We start from the raw sequence: 12,396 nt of genomic DNA on the forward strand, positions 1-12,396 counted from the left end.
TATAACTATATATATTAGTTTTAAGTCATGTAGCTGTATATAATAAGGCATTATTGGTAAGGTATGGTTAAGAGTCCAATCTGGTTTTGACATAGAATGTGGGCTTTATTTCTGTAGAGTAGGACATAATTTAACTTAACTATCTTTGACATGTCATATGTTCTTTGTAAGATGAGCAATTTGAAAAGGGAAAAAAGAATAAAGGGGATCATGTATTTTAAAAAATAATGTTTAAGTAGTTCCATCATTAAGTACTCATCATAAGTTCTCATCAACCTCATATGATTAAATCTGCGATAGTAAGTGGAAAATAGTCGTAATAGTGTTAGGCAGATAATGATGGAATCAAAAAATTTTTTGGCATAGAAGAGGCCATAGCATAAAAAAGAGCTAGACACCTAAGGAAAAGCTGAATGATTTAGAGACGATTTTCCTGCTTCCTGCAGTTTTCTTCTCCTCTTGTTTGAATCTCCAGAAAATGAATCTGGATGCATAGTTTTAATCAACCTAACCACAGAAGATTTTGATTACAGCGAAGCCTGTATCAAGATAATTACCTTTACCTCTACTTGCACAACTATATTGCCCCTAAGCCTTCTTTAATGTAGCAGATCAACTTGTGGCCTCATTCAAGCACCTGAGAGCTGGGCAGTATCTCCCGTAATTATACATGCTATCCGCCTTTTTATAACTTGCACACAGACTAAGGAAACCATGCTAACGTGAGGCAAAGCAATTTCTTTCTTGTTTTTTTTTTTTTTTAATATTTATTTATTTATTTTGAGAGGGGACAAAGAGGGACACACAGAGAGAGAGAGAGAAAGAGAGAGAGAGAGAGAGAGAGAGAGAGAGAGAGAGAGAGAGAGAATCCCAAGTAGGCTCCACACTGTCAGCCCAAAACCCGACACAGGGCTCAATCTCATGAACCGTGAGATCATGACCTGAGCCCAAATCAAGAGTCCAGTTCTTAATCAACTGAGCCACCCAGGTGCCCCAAAGCAATTTCTTTTTTATTATGACTGTTTTGCATCTTGGTAAATCTGCTAGTTGAAAATATCATGCATATTCATGATATATATTATCTATGAAACTCATTTTCTGGTTTAAAGCATATTTGAATAAGGAAGTATCTTGATGTGTTTGGACGAAATGTGTATGCTTCATCAGGGAAGTGGTGTAATCAGTCCCCCTTTGTATTCAACCTGTCCATTAAGAGCGTGGTAGAAACTGGTTCTAAATACATAGGATGTGGAAGGTCCAATACCCTTCCTGAGATCTCTGTGTATTCCTGAGTACTTAGATTTTTGGGGCCTCCTTGATAACATTGTTGAATCACTGAATTGTTCAACCTAGGGCCCAGTCTAACCTCTGGGCTTCCAAATGTGTGAGCCAGTAAGTTTCTTTATTGTTTAAGCCAATTTAAGCTTTTTACTTCTGTAGCTTATGGCATAAGACATAGATTTTCCCTGATACTCATATACTCGTTTATAAGGAAAGAAAAATATGGGGCAATATTAATGATTTCCATGGTTATTAAGAGGGTGCATTAAAATTCCTTTATGAATTGTTCCCAGAGTTAAAGAAGCATCTTTAGCTTGCAGGTTGTCTTAACAGCTCTCTATCTCTAGTGTAACAACAAAAAAAGATATTAGGGCTTATCAATAAAATGTTTATTGACCCACATTGAAAAATCTCCGTATGTAATATTATGGGCTATATTTTTGTCGGGCGCTTTTGTTACATCAGTGAATCATACCTTCTTGCTTCTTCTATCTATTACTGATGTGAAGGCAGCCCATTTCACTTTGGGTACTATGGAATGAAAATATTGTAAGAGAGGAAGAAGAAAGGAAAATGGATTTTGTATCTATTAGTTTGGATAATACGGGCCTCAATGATCACTTGAAGATGACATTTTCACCTAGTCTCCCAGTAGGTATAGTAAGAGACAGCAGTTAAAAGCTTTGAATTTATAGTATTAACTTGAGTTATAAATGAAGAGAAATACCTGTATTTTAAAAACAATGGTTAGACTTACACTATACCTTGTAAGTTGAGCAACACTTCAGTGGACGTTATTTTGTTTAATTTCTTCAAAATCTGAATTCTCTAGTTTTATTATCATTATTACTTCACAGGTGAAGGAAACACTGAAATAAAATAGAGTATGGATTTTGAAATCAGACACAAAGATTTAAATTTTATTTAATGTTTATTTTTGAGAGAGAGAGAGACAGAGTGTGAGCAGGGATGGGCAGAGAGAGAGGGAGACACAGAATCCAAAGCAGACTCCAGGCCCTGAGGTGTCAGCACAGAGCCTGATGCGGGCTCAAACTCAAGAACTGCAGGATCATGACCTGAGCGGAAGTCAGATGCTTAGCTGACTGCGCCACCCAAGTGCCTTGCAGACACCTAGATTTAAACCAGACCTCTGCTCTCTATTACTTACAGGGATGGGGGCACATTATTTAACACATTGAAGGTTTGGATTCCTCACCTTTATAATGGAAGCTATATTGTTGACCTCAAAGAATGTGAAACTGTCACATTTGCAAAGACAGCTTGTTTTTTTTGTTTTTGAGAGAGAGAATGCAAGGGGAGGAGAGGGGCAGAGGGAGAGAGAAAGAGAGAGGCAGAAAGAGACAGTATCTCAAGCAGGCTCCACACTCATTGAAGAGCCTGACAGGGGGCTTAGTCCCCATGACCCTGGGATCCCATCATCTAAGCTGAAATCAAGAGCTGGACACTCAACCAACTGAGCCACCCAGGCGCCCCATAGGCAGCTAGTTTTTAATTGGCATTCAGTCTGCACTAGTTTGTCTCACACCCTTTTATTCCCTTGCCGAGGGGTTGCAAATTGGTCCAGCACCACTGTTAGTAAGTGGTGCTCCTGGCCTCTGCCTCAGATCTTAGAATAATGAGTCAGCTTCTTCTGTGATGTGATGTGTTTCTATAACAGAGGGCAGTACAACTAGAAGACTGAAAGTGAGAAAAGTAACTTTGCATGAAGTTATAGAACAAAATTGTATAAATTAGAATGTATTTAAAAATGGAAAATATAGACTTGGAAAGAATTTATTTATCAGCATTTTAACTTTGAAACAGTAGGATGTTTTGCTCATTTGCTGATGCAAAAGATGTGTACATCTTAAATGTGTTGGGCTGTATCTGTGTTGTGGGATATTTATAAATAAATGCTTCATTTGATAAGTTGTACCTATTTATTAAACTTATATCTGAAAAGCTGTTTAGAGGATAAAAAGTAAAAGTTGCTTTACCATCCCTTCAGTCACTTTTTCCTGTTGATTTTTGTCACGCAGATGGTGGTAGATTGGTAGGTAGGTATATAGAAACTGGAAGAAAAAAAATTCTATTAAAGGTTTTGATCAACAAAATATCAACTCTCAAGCATATGTGTGTCACCTTTTAGCATTCCTGAAATTGAAATTCAGTTTGTAACCTGAGACCTATTCAAAGTGTTGTCAGTATAATTTAGAATTTTTTAAATCTGAGGTTGGGCAAAGTCTGTGATATCCTTAAATGTTGGGAGATATAATGTACAGTTATGGATGTGAGTGGCAATTCTTTATCCTCTGGCATTGCTAGTGAGGTTGTTACTTTCTGTGGCAGGCAGGATAATGGCCCCCAAAGACATACATGTCCCAGTCCCTGGAGCCTGGGAATATGTTGGGTTCCATTACATAGGGAAATGAAGGTTGCAGATGGAATTAAGGCTGCCCATCAACTAAAATAAGAGGAACTTAAAATAGGAACGAGATTATCCTGGCCTGTCTTGGTATGCCCAAAGTAATCACAAGGGTCCTTAAAGACTGAAGAGGCAAGCAGAGGAGGTGAGTCAAGGGGAGATGTGATTATTACCGAAGATAGGCCCAGAGAGATGTAATGTGAAGGTTTCAACTCATCATTACTGCTTTTGAAGCTGGAGGGATGGGGCCCGCAATGAAATATCACCAGCTTCTCGTATCTGGAAAAAACACAGAAATGGACTCTCCCCAGGAGCTTCCGCAAAGGTGCACAGAGAGCCTTGTGATACCTTGATGTTAGCTGATGACTTCTGGGCCAAACTTCTAGTATAGAGAATTGTAAGATAATAAATTTGAGTGTTTTAAGCCACTAAATTTGTGGTAATTTATTACAGCAGCCTTAGAAAAACAATACACTTTCTAATAACTAATTACCTCCTCTCATGACTTATAGAGAAGGAATTCAGAAATTTGGTGCTCTCAAATCTTTATAGACTGTTTTAAGAACTGGTAATGATTTTAGGATTAGATAAAAAGAAGAAATTTGCATCAGAATATATAAATATATACAAAGAGCAACAAACTAGGGCTATACTAAGAAACCTGAATAGATACCATTTCTAGCTGACAGACTAGATGAAAAAATAGTCTATCATCTATGAACAGTGAAAGAAATCTAATCAGTTCTTTAAAATCTTTCCAGGATAATACTGAGCCTTGAGGATTTTACAGATGATTTCTACTACATTACAAAGAACAGACCATTCCAATATTATACTATTTTACAGAATAGAAAAAGGTAAATTAAAACCATATAAGTTTCCTACCAAATCCTAAAGTAGACAGTGTAAGAAAGAAAAACAATAAGCTTTTCTCACTTAGGAAGGAAATGAATTCTAAACCAAATATTAGCAGATATTATCTCACAATGTATTTTTAAATAACCAAGTAGGGTTATTTTATTTGAGATTTATTCCAGAAATGCAGCAGTAGTTTAACATTAGAAAATCTTAAAATGTAACTATGTAATACAATTAAAGATAAAAACCATATGATCATCACAATGGATAAAGAAAATGTCTTTCCTACAACTCAAAACACATTCATGATAAAAACTGTTGGAAAATAGAACAAAGTAGAAACTTTATTAACTCAGTTAAAGATATTTATACAAAATACATAAACATCTTTTCAAAAATAGTGAAGCATTGGAAGCATTCCTTTTAAAATCAGAAACAAGGAGAAGATTTTGTTATCACTGTTTCTATTCAACAATGCATTAGAAATTTTAGGCCTTGAAATGAAGTGGACGTTATGATTGTCTGCATTTAAAAAAAAAACAAGGAATGTATAATTATGTTATTAAAATTAACAAGAGAGTAAGGTGGTTAGATATCAAAGGCATATTCAGTAACGAATTACGTTTTATAAGGCAGCAATTGGCAGTGAAACATTTAATTCAAAAATTCTATTAAATATATGGAAAAAATAAAATTCTTTGGAATGTGTCGAATAACAAAATACATAGGACATAAAATTGTTGAGCTATTTTGTAATTCAATCATGAAGGCACAACTCAATGAAGAAATGAACTGTACTCGTGGTATGAAAGACTAAAGATGGTACCAATGCCATTTCCCTCAAACTGACCTATTGATAGAATGTATTTCCATTAAAATTGTAAAAGGAGTTTTGGAGGAAAATCGACAGGCTGATTCTAAATGTTATAGAGGAGCATAGGCCTAAGAATTGCCAAGACACTAGTGAACAAAGAATATGGAAGGGGAGTATGCTCCATCACATATTAAGTATAGTATATAATAAATAGGACCAGGCCATGGCACACGTTTGTGAAATTGATAAATAAAACAGAACACTGGGAGAGGAGACACATGATGTTAAGACATTTATTCACATTGAGAAGAGTTGAATTGAATCACATGGTTTAAATTTATAAAAAATTAGAAGAGAAAGTATAGAAAATTCATTTCATATTTTTGAGTTAGGGACAGATTTTTTTAAAAGGACACACAATGCTAATTATAAAGGAAATGCTTGATAAATTCAACTATATTTGAATTTGAAAATACTGTATATCAAAATGTATCATAATGACAATGGAAAAAAAAACAGGTTTCTATGAGGCAAAAGATAACCACATTTCATGGATTTTAGGGTGCCTTTATTGTCATTGATTTTAAGACATACCATTATATAGTGTGCCACTGAAGAGGGAGAAGAAAACCCTATGCAATAAATTCTTAACTGTGAGACATTATTGGTTATAAGACAAATCACAAGTGAAATGGGAATCTTGGATTGAGTGATGTATATATAGTATTTGCAACACACATAATCAATAAAGTATTAGAATCCAGAATATAAAAACAACATCTTTAAATCAGTGAGTAAGAAATAAACAAGCTGTAGATGTGCCAAAAAGGACCAAAGACTCTAACAGCCATTTTTAGAACAGAATACATGAATACATCAAGGGTGAATTGCAAGGGAGGGAGGAAGGGAGGAAGGAAGGAAGGAAGGAAGGAAGGAAGGAAGGAAGGAAGGAAGGAAGGAAGGAAAGGATATCAACGTCATTAGTAGTAAGAGAGATGTACATTCAGATTACAGGGAGATTTCTGCCAATGAGAGTGATTTTAAAAAGTCTGATATTACCAAGTGTACCTTTTAAAATCAGAACAAAAATCTACCATCCCTTCTGGAAATCCTAATAAAATCATGTTGCAACTTCTGGTTCCGATTTCCCTCTCTCTCTTCTGTCTTCAAATCCATCTTTGCCCTTCTGTGCTGTGTTCTAGATAACTTTTTCTTCTGTGTTTCTCAGTTTATACCAACTTTCTATTTTCTTCATGTATTTTTTAACAATTTCATCTGTTAAATATCAAGGTTTTTTTTTTTTTTTATTCCAATACCTCTTTTTATTTCTAAACATCCTGTTTGAATTCATTCTTTTTTTTTTTTTTTTCTCTGCCTGCTATGGCATTTTGATAATATATTGAGCCTTCTTCATGTGTTCATTCTCTTCTTTTAGGTCTAAATCATTAAAAGTGTACTTGTGAACATTGACTTAAACTAATAATTCTGTTACTGAAGTTCTTGTGGTTCTAGACCTATTTGCTAATTTTGTTGAATCTTGTTCATGATGCCTTGTTACTCATAGGTTATATAATTTTGTATTTGAGTTACTTCTTAATTTTTTTTTTTATTTTTCATCTGTGGGAATCCTGGGTAGCCTGGAGAAGAGGAACCTTTCTCAGGGTATAATTTTTATTCCACATATTCCTTAGAAGTATTTAAGTTAATTTCTTGGGCATATTTAAGTTAATTTCCAATTCCTTAGACCATGCAGGTATTGTAATTTAGATATGCCAACTATGAATATTCTCAGGCAAGGCTTTTTTTAAAAACAGAGTCTGGGTCAAAGTAGACAAGTTTTTATGCCATTGCCTTTTGCCAGGGGGCACTTGTTTTCCTAACCAACTTTTTCACTGTGTTGACGGAAAGGAAAGTGGTATCCCCTCCTTCTCACTTTATATACAGATAACTTTATGAAGAGGTTTCAGTTCCAAGGTCTTACCTTGAGTAGTCCCTCTTTGTCTCAGTGTTGTGACTTAAGCTGAACACCTTTAGATGCGAGTTTGGCAAATACCCAGATATTTAACCAAATATCATATATAAACTAGAAATCGGACCCAGAAGCCGCAACATGATTTTATTAGGATTTCCAGAAAGAATGGTAGATTTTTGTTCTGATTTTAAAAAGTATACTTGGTAATATCAGACTTTTTAAAATCACTCTTGGGGCGCCTGGGTGGCTCAATCGGTTAAGTGTCTGACTTCGGCTCAGGTCATGATTTCACGGTTCGTGGGTTCGAGCCCTGCATCGGGCTCTGTGCTGACAGCTCAGAGCCTGGTGCCTCTTCAGGTTCTGTGTCTTTCTCTCTCTCTCTCTGCCCCTCCCCCACTTGTGCTCTGTCTCCCTCTGTCTCAGAAATAAATAAACATTAAAAAATAATAAAACAAAATCACTCTCATTACTATATATATAGTAATTATATATATTATAATATATTATATTATAGTATATTATATAGTATATTATATACTATATAGTGTATACTATAGTATATATACACTATATAGTATAGTATACACTATATAGTATATTATATATATATACTATATTACTATATATATATATAGACTATATACAGTAGTCAATACTATATATATTATACCATATATAGTATATATATATTGCTGCTAGAAATGGAACTTAAGAAAGAGTTTTAAAGTATTGTTACATATATTTTTACACACACTACAACTTCACTTGGTCGCATAATTCATATTCTCAACATTCACATGTGCTATAATGTTTAAGAGATTTGGAGAATTGGTGTTAATAGTTATGATGATTCCCACAAGTTTTCTAAAAAATAATTTTAGAAGCTTCTTTATAGATACTTAAATTGTATATATGCTATAAACCAGTTATTCTTAAACTTTTTGGTCTTAGCATCCATTTATACTCTTGAGAATTATTGAAGGTCCCAAGGGCCTTTTTAATGTCAATCATATTTGTCAATTCTCACCATATTAGAAACGAAAGCTGAGATATTCCTTTAAATATTTTAAGTCAATAAACTCATCAAATGTTAGCATTTTAAGCAATAAACTCATCAAACGTTAGCATAAAGAACCTACTTTTTATAAAATTTCACTACATTATTCAAAACAAAAAATAGAAGACGTGGCTTTTGTATTTTTGTCAGCCTCTTTATATCTGACTTGTCAAAGTCAGCAAGGATCTTATACCTGCTTCTGCCTATAAGGTGTTGCTATTTGTTATTTTGGTTGAAATGTTTCCGGAAAATCTGCCCTCACAAAGATAGGTACTTGGAAAATGGATGGGGACTAGGCTTTTTAGCATTGGTCAACTGGAAAATATTAGTTCATTCTTTAGGCAGATCTTCTGAGTGTTGGCACATTTCACTATGCAATATACATGAAAAAATCGTGTTTGTCAATATCTGCATCAGTCTCATCAGGAAAGTTTTTAAGTTTTGGGAAGCTACCAAGCTCACACTGGCAGATAAAAGTTTTCCAATAGTAGGGGGCATCCGGCTAGCTCAGTCAGTAGAGAATGTAACTCTTGATCAGGGGAGTCATGAGTTCGAGCCCCAAACTGGGCATAAAGACTACTTTTTTAAAAAGTCCGTTATTCTAATTTCACTTAAAAGCTTGAATTTTTGTCATTTCCCTATAGGTAAATAGGTAAATTCACATATAGACACTATTAAATGTATCATATTAGGTGATATATTCATTGTGTGTGTGTGGCTCTATCTATTCATTTCCTTGGAGTGACAGTTTCATTTTGTTCATTTTTGGGTAAATGTCAGCCAAATTCCCAAGTCTGAATAACCAAGGTTTGTCAGACATTCTTTCAAGCAAAAATGGTGTTCAGTGAAAAACAAAGTCCGTTCAGCTCATAATTCAAGCCATCTCACAGCCCTGTTCCTAGAGACAACATCATAATTTAGTCAGCATTAGGAATCCTTTATCCTACTTCCTTTTTGTTATGAAATATTAAAAGATGTGTATACTCAGGAGTTCCGTTTAATAAAATTAATACATTTGACTGCTTCATCTAGGCCATTTTAAAGTGAAATTGTCATTTTTCCCGTTGGGAGTATCAGTGAAAAATAAAATGGCTGACAGTGAAGTTTGGTGCCGCTGCCTTTTTTTGTGCTAGGCAATTTTACCTACCGTTGCTTTTGCACCATCATTGCAAATGTTGGCACTTTTGACCTTGTGCACCTCTTGAAAAGATCTTAGAAAAGATACTATAGAAGCCCAGGATTCTGCAGAATATGCTTGGAGAAATTCTGCCTTAACATGGGAATGATTGATAATCATTGATGAGAAGTCAGTCATTGCTAATGTGTGTGAGTGTGTGTATGTGTTTGTGTTTCATGAAACTGCCTAAGGACTCTAAAATATAAAAAAAAATTGGTAAATACATAGAACTGGCAAAGGTACGTGTTGGTCAATGTGAGTTTTTTAGCTATGAATCTTTTTCTAACTCTTGTTCAGGAGAGGGAGTGTGCCTCCTTCCCCACCAGATTGTCAGTTCTGTAAGCTTGACCGCTCCCTGTCTTCTGTTGCTACGACTTAGGTGCTTCTGTATCGTTAATAAACTTTCTTGTCCTATCTTTTAGCAGGTTGGACTGATGGTTTATTCTCCTGTACACTTCTGAAGAATTCTGATTTTATGTGCTTGCAAATTGTCAAACAGGCATACAGACCACCTAGAAAGCAACTGCCAAGAAGAAACATATTCAGAGACTAAAACATACTTAAATAACCCTTTTATGTTGACACTGTACATGTGAGAATCTCCAGACACTTCCCTTTCCAAACACCAGTTCATTCTCCAAACCACATTTCAGCAGAAGTAATCATTTTTATTGGGTGAGAAGAAGAGGTCAAGCCAGTTTCTTTTAGGTAGCTTAATTTTCATTAAATAGATGTTGTCCGTTTTCTTTTGCATTATGGCACCTAAAGCACAGAGAATTTTAGAGACTGGAGATGGTAAAAATTACTAAGATTAGTCGCTCCAGTTTAATACCCTTTTGATTAGAACTGTATTTCTTCTACCAAAAAATTATGCTGGTTTCATATTCAGGATTTTGAAATGTACATTCCTTTGGACTAGGCAAAGAATGAAGTTACCTTTTTTCCTGTTTAAATCTTAATTTTTAATTGTTTTTTTAAATGTTTATTTTTGAGAGAGAGACCACGAGCGGAGCAGGGGAGGGGCAGAGAAAGAGGGAGACACAGAATCCAAAGCAGGCTCCAGGCTCTGAGCTGTCAGCACAGAGCCCAACGCGGGGATCAAATTCATGGACCAGACCACAAGATCATGACCTGAGCAGAAGTCAGATGCTTAACCGACTGAGCCACCCAGGCACCCCTTAAATCTTACTTTCTAAGTGAAATAGTAATGTAAGTCTTCATGTGAATTCAAATATATTGTGTGGGTATTCACCATATTCAAAGTCCCATTCCAAGCCCTTAATAGATTCAAGGATGATGGTACTCTTGCCCACTCAGTCTAATGGGACTTCTACTTTTGCAAAAGAAATTATCAAACATATTAGATACATGCATTGCCTTAAATGTGTGTAATTGCATGTAAATTAGGTTCAGGTTTGAAATACCCAGAATTGATCATGGTTTGAGTTATGTTATAAATTGCTGCTCAGCGTGTAATGGGCATTTTCTCAGAAATGCAAGTGAAATATGATTCTGTGTGGCACACAGAATCCTAAAGATGACACTCCTAGGATTCTTGTCCCCTGGTTAATTGAACATTAACCTAGGTACTGCTGTGGAGGGATTTCACAGATGTAAGTACAATCCTTCAGTTTACCTTAAGACTTGGAGATCTAACTCCATTCACCTTTTATTTTTTTTAATGTTTATTTATTTATTTTGACAGTGAGTGAGCAGGGCAGGTGCAGAGAGAAAGAGAGAGGGAGAATCCCAAGCAGGCTCTGTGCTGTCAGCTCAGAGCCCAACACAGGGCTGGAACCCACCAACTGTGAGATCATGACCTGAGCTGAAACCAAGAAAGAGTCTGATGCTCAATGAACTGAGCTACCCAGGTTCCCCTGTTTACCCTTTTAAAGCACAGGCAGGGAACTGAATTGTATCTAAAGAACAACCTAAAGAACATGGAAGCTGGTATTTTTGCACACATTAGAAATGAGTACAGCCTGGATGACACCTTGATTTTGGCCTTGTGAGACCCTAAGTACAGAACCCAGTTAAGCCATTCAAAACTTCTGACTTATAAACTGCAATGGTAAATGGGTGTCATTTGAAGCTACTACATTTATAAAAATTTGTAATGTAGTAGTAGAAAACTAACACTGTCAGAATAAAGGATGAATATGATTATATATTGATTGTGGATTTATATACTGGAAGAAAATGAAGCCCTCTCAGATGAAAGAATAGTTCATGACCCTCTGAAAGCAGAGTAAGAAAAAAGAAAATGTGTGTTAAGAAACAAAAGTGAAGGGAGACATTCAAAGAGATTTTTTTAAACATTTTGTTTGTTTCTGGTTTTTTTTGTTTGTTTGGTTTTTTTTTTTTTTTTGTTTTTTTTTGAGAGAGAGAGACAGAGCGCAAGTGTGGAAGGGGCAGAGAGAGGGAGACACAGAATCCAAAGCAGGCTCCAGGCTCTGAGCTGTCAGCACAGAGCCTGAGGTGGGGCTCGAACCCACGGACCGTGAGATCACAAAATTGGACCCTCAACCGACTGAGCCACCCAGGCGCCCCAAGACATTCAAAGAGATTTTCATTTACCATACCTGGCCAGAAAGTAGAACAGTGAAAGTATTTTAAGAGTGGGGTGCCTGGGTGGCTCAGATGGTTCAGCATCTGACTCTTGGTTTCAGCTCAGGTCATTATCTTGCGCTTCAGGAGTTCCAGCACCACATCTGGCAGTGCAGAGCCAGCTTGGGATTCTTTCTCTCTCCTTCCCTTTCTGCCCTTCCCCACTTGCATTGTCTCTGTCTCTCTCAAAATAAATAAACTTAAA

General features: G+C 35.8%; 1 protein-coding gene across 1 annotated transcript in view; it reads left to right on the forward strand.

Moving 5' to 3' along the window:
- Positions 1 to 12,396, forward strand: part of ADAMTS19 (ADAM metallopeptidase with thrombospondin type 1 motif 19) — a 237,973-nt gene that overhangs the window by 75,614 nt on the left and 149,963 nt on the right. The window lies entirely within an intron of this gene.

The sequence above is a fragment of the Panthera leo genome, chromosome A1 (assembly GCF_018350215.1).
Source record: "Panthera leo isolate Ple1 chromosome A1, P.leo_Ple1_pat1.1, whole genome shotgun sequence".
NCBI lineage: Eukaryota > Metazoa > Chordata > Mammalia > Carnivora > Felidae > Panthera > Panthera leo.